Consider the following 5,482-nt stretch of genomic DNA (forward strand, 5'->3'; position numbering starts at 1 on the left):
CCCTGTTTATCTCGGTCTGTCTCCAGCGATCTTGGTCTGTCGGTGTCCATGTGGGTCTCTTCTCTGTCGATCTCGGTCCCTCTGTCGATCAGTGTCCATCTAGGTCTCTATGTCTGTCGATCTCAGTCTATCTCTCTCTCTCTCTCTCTCTGTCCGTTGCTCTATATTAAAAACGGTTCTCTTTTACATTGACATACTTGGTTGGATTTGGGGTCGGAGTCGCTATTCCAAGCCCTCACAGACTCGTCTTCTCTGAAACGGAGTTCTATTGGGACAAAGGCCAAGCCCTCCGAAACGCCCTTGTCTCTCACATTGCCATTATCCGAACAAGAAAAATACAGTGTGATTGGATTTTAGGAACTTACAAAAAAAACGGAACTTGGACGTTTTGCGAAGTTACTTACATCTCTTTGTGGCATAGATCTATACGTTTTCTCTGAACTTACACCTTTTCTGAAAGTCCAACTTAAAGCTTTTTTGGAAGTCAGTTATACCATTTGTGAAAAAATAAATTCATCAAATTTACACCTTTTGCTTAAGCTTATACCTTTTCGTGGAAGTGCTTATATTTTTTTGGAAAAGTTACTCCTTTTGTGTAAGATTTTTTGGCATAAGATTTATACCTTTTCTTCGAACTTACACCGTTTGTGGAAGGCCAACTTAAACCCTTTTCGGAAGTCACTTATACCTTTTGTGAAAAGATAAATTCATCAAATTTACACCTTTTGCTTAAGCTTACACCTTTCGTGGAAGTGCTTATATTTTTTTCGAAAAGTTACTCCTTTTGTGTAAGAATTTTTGGCATAAGATTTATACCTTTTCTTCGAACTTACACCTTTTGTGGAAGCCCAACTTAAAGGTTTTTCGGAATTCAGTTATACCTTTTGTGGAAAAATAAATTCATCAAATTTACACCTTTTGCCTAAGCTTATACCTTTTCGTGGAAGTGCTTATAATTTTTTTTGAAAAGTTACTCCTTTTGTATAAGAATTTTTGGCATAAGATTTATACCTTTTTTCGAACTTACACCATTTGTGGAAGGCCAACTTAAACCTTTTTCGCAAGTCACTTATACCTTTTCGTGGAAGTGCATATATTTATTTTAAAAAGTTACTCCTTTTCTGTAAAAATATTTGGCATAACTTTTATAGCTTTTCTTCGAACTTACACCGTTTGTGGATGCCCAACTTAAAGCTTTTTCGCAAGTCAGTTATACCTTTTGTGAAAAAATAAATTCATCAAATTTACACCTTTTGCATCGGCTTATACCTTTTCGTGAAACTGCTGATATTTTTCTTGAAAAGTTACTCCTTTTGTGAAAAAATTTTTCTCATAAGATTTATACTTTTTCTTCAAACTTACACCTTTTGTGAAAGAGTATATAAGCCCAAAAGTATAAATGTTATGCCAAAAATTCTTACACAAAAGGAGTAACTTTTCAAAAATTGTGTAAGTATTTTCAGGAAAAAGTGTAAGCATAAGCAAAAGGTGCAAAATTAATGAATTTTTTTTTTCACAAAAGGTATAAGTGACTTCCGAAATAGGTTTAAGTTCGGCTTTCACAAAAACTGTCAGTTCGAAGAAAAAGTATAAATCTTATGCCAACAATTCTTACACAAAAGGAGTAACTTTTCCAAAATGGTGTAAATATATTAACGAAGGAGTAACATTTCAAAGTGTTGATAACCAGAAAAGGAGTAACAAATGGTTCATTTCAAAATGTTCGTAAACACAGAAGGAGTAACATATGTTCATCTCAAAGTAGTAAACACAAAAGGAGTAACATTTCAAAGTGTTCATAAACCAATTGACACAACCACTGAACAAATCAAAGGGTTCGTGACCCCCGCTGACCACCCAAGCGTCGGTGGGCTCCGGTCCTCACAGCCTTCTGAGATCGGCAACTCCACTTGCACCGCCGCCGCAAAGCAAAGATTTTTTGAAAGATTGCCTATCGATCTTGGACTCTCTGTGTCGATGTCGGTCTGTCTCTGTCGATCCCTGTTTGTCTCGGTCTGTCTCCAGCGTGGGTCTCTTCTCTGTCGATTTCGGTCCCTCTGTCGATAAGTGTCCATCTAGGTCTCTATGTCTGTTGACCTCAGTCTGTCAACGGTTCTCTTTTACATTGACATACTTGGTTGGATTTGGACTCGGAGTCGCTATTGGAAGCCTTCCCAGACTCGTCTTGTATGAAACGGAGTTCTACTGGGAGGAAGGCCAAGCCCTCCGAAACGCCCTTCTCTCTCACATTGCCATTATCTGAACAAGACAAATACAGTGTGATTGGATTTTAGGAACTTACAGGTTTTCGGGGGAAAAAACCAAACTTAGACGTTTTGCGAAGTTACTGACATTTCTTTGTGGCATAAGATTTATACTTTTTCTTCGAACTTACACCGTTTGTGAAAGCCCAACTTAAACCTTTTGTGTAACAATTTTTTTCATAAGATTTATACTTTTGCTCCGAAGTTACACCTTTTGTGGAAAAAAAAATTCATCAAATTTACACATTTTCCTTAAGCTTACACCTTTTCGTGGAAGTGCTTACACCATTTTTCAAAAGTTACTCCTTTGGTGTAAGAACTTTTGGCATAACATTTATACTTTGTCTTCGAACTTATACCATATGGGAAAGCCCAACTTAAAGCTTCGTCGGAAGTCACTTATACCATTTGTGAAAAAAAAAATTCATAAAATTTAGACATTTTGCTTAAGCTTACACCTTTTTGGGAACATATTTACACCATTTTTGAAAAGGTACTCCTTTTGTGTAAGAATTTTTGGCATAACACTTATACTTTTTCTTCCAACTTACACCTTTTGTGAAAGACCAAGTTAAAGCATCTTCGGAAGTCACTTATACCTTTTGTGAAAAACAAAATTAATGAATTTTACACCTTTTGCTTAAGCTTACACCTTTTTGGGAACATATTTACACCATTTTTGAAAATGTACTCCTTTTGTGTAAGAATTTTTGTCATAACATTTACTCCTTCTGTGCTTATACACTCTTTCACAGAAGGTGTAAGTTGGAAGAAAAAGTATAAATGTTATGCCAAAAATTCTTACACAAAAGGAGTACGTTTTCAAAAATGGTGTAAGTATTTTCTCGAAAAGGTGTAAGCTTAAGAAAAAGGTGTAAATTTGATGATTTTTTTTTTCCCAAAAGGTGTAAGTGACTTCCGAATAAAGCTTTAAGTTGGGGTTTCACAAAGGTGTAAGTTGGAAGTTAAAGTATAAATGTTATGAAAAAAATTCTTACACAAAAGGAGTAACTTTTCAAAAATGGTGTAAGCCCTGCCACGAAAAGGTGTAAGCTTAAGCTAAATGTGTAAATTTTTTGTTTTTTTTATCACAAATGCTATAAGTGACTTCCGACGAAGCTTTAAGTTGCCGCTCACAAACGGTACAATTTCTTGAACAAAAGGAGTAACTTTTCAAAAATGGTGTAAGTATTTTCACGAAAAGTATGAAGGAGTAACATTTCAAAGTGTTCAAAACCACAAATGGAGTAACAAAGCGTTCATTTCAAAATGTTCGTAAACACATAAGGAGTAACATCAAGTGTTCATTTCAAAGTATTCGTAGTAAACACAAAAGGAGTAACATCATGTGTTCATTTCGAAGTGTTCATAAACAAATTGGGACAACCACTGAACAAATCAAAGGGTTCGTGACCCCCGCTGACCACCCAAGCGTCGGTGGCCTCCGGTGCTGACAGCCTTCTCAGATCGGCACCTCCATTGGGACCGCCGCCGCAAATCAAAGGTTTTTTTCTCTCTGGCTATCGATCTTGGTCTCTCTGTGTCGATGTCGGCCTATTCTCCGTCGATGTCGGTCTCTCTCTGTCGATCCCTGTTTATCTCGGTCTGTCTCCAGCGATCTTGGTCTGTCTGTGTCCATGTGGGTCTCTTCTCCGTCGATCTCAGTCTATCTCTCTCTCTCTCGCTCTCTCTGTCTGTCCGTTGCTCTATATTAAAAACAGTTCTCTTTTACATTGACATACTTGGTTGGATTTGGACTTGGAGTCGCTATTCGAAGCCCTCCCAGACTCGTCGTCTCTGAAACGGAGTTGTACTCAGAGAAAGGCCAAGCCCTCCGAAACGCCTTTCTCTCTCACATTGCCATTATTTGAACAAGACAAATACAGTGTGATTGGATTTTAGGAACTTCCAGGTTTTGGGGGGAAAAAACGGAACTTACACGTTTTGTGAAGTTACTCACATCCCTTGTGAAAAAACTTACACTATTTGTGAAAAGGTTACACATTTGTGAAATAATTTATTTTATAAAATTTAGACCTTTTCGTTGAAATACTTAAACCTTTTGTGAGATGTATTAGTAAAAATCATGTCTATTAAAAAATTTACACGTTTTATTGGAACTTACACTTTTTATGAGAACAGAACTAAACCTTTTTTGAAATAAGTTACATCTTTTGTGAACATGCTTACACCTTTTATGGAAATCTGAATTATATCTCCCTAAATTTTAAACCTTCAATGGGAAGTTACACCATTGTGACATATCTTTCATGTTTTGTGAAAATTACATACATGTTTTTGAAAATATACACCTTGCATGGAAGGAGTATTTGAATAAAATTTATACTTTTTGTTAAAAACATAAACCTTTTCTGAATGATTACACCTTTTTGTGGGAATGCTTACACCGTTTCTGAATGGTTACTGTGAATAACTTTTTTCATAAAATTTAGACTTTTTATGGGATATTACAACTTTTCTGCCAGCAAAACTTACACCTTTTTAAAAAATTTACACCTTCTATGGAAAATATGTTTTCAGCAAGTTTACACCTTATTTTAAAAGCTTACACCTCTTCTAAAAAGGTACTCCTTCTGTGAAGCAAACATGTTTAAAAAATTGTACACCTTTTAAATAGGAGTTACATCTTTGGTGAAGACAGTTAGACCTTTTTTGAAAATTTACACGTTGTATGGAAAATAAGCTTTTGATAAAGTTTGTTACGGCTGTTTGGTAACACTTACGTTTTCAGTTTTCTGTTTATATTTACAAAAATTTAAAAAACTCAAATAAAAACTTGTTTGGCAAAATTTTTGATTTATAAATCAGTGGTCTCAGTTTATAAATTTGGCCAAAAAATAAAAACACAAAAAATGTGTTTCCATTTTGAGCTTTCAGTTTTTTTTTTTTTTACCACCCAACACTAGCCACCACCCGCCACCATTTTCCACCACCGTCTTCCGCCTCCGCCACCATCACCCACCCCCACCCCCACCCCCACCCCCACCACCACCACTACTGCCCACCACCCACCACCCACCTGCCATCCAACCGCCACCACCCACCACTTGCCATTACCATCCACCGCTCGCCAGCACCACCTACTTGCCACCACCCACCTGCCACCACCACCTGCCACCACTAGCCACCCACCACCACCTGCCACTCACCTGCCACCACTACCACCCACCACCCACCACCACCATCACCTATCACCC

This window comes from Camellia sinensis, unplaced genomic scaffold (genome assembly GCF_055761805.1).
Source record: "Camellia sinensis isolate YWXY unplaced genomic scaffold, ASM5576180v1 Unanchor3, whole genome shotgun sequence".
NCBI classification, from domain to species: domain Eukaryota; kingdom Viridiplantae; phylum Streptophyta; class Magnoliopsida; order Ericales; family Theaceae; genus Camellia; species Camellia sinensis.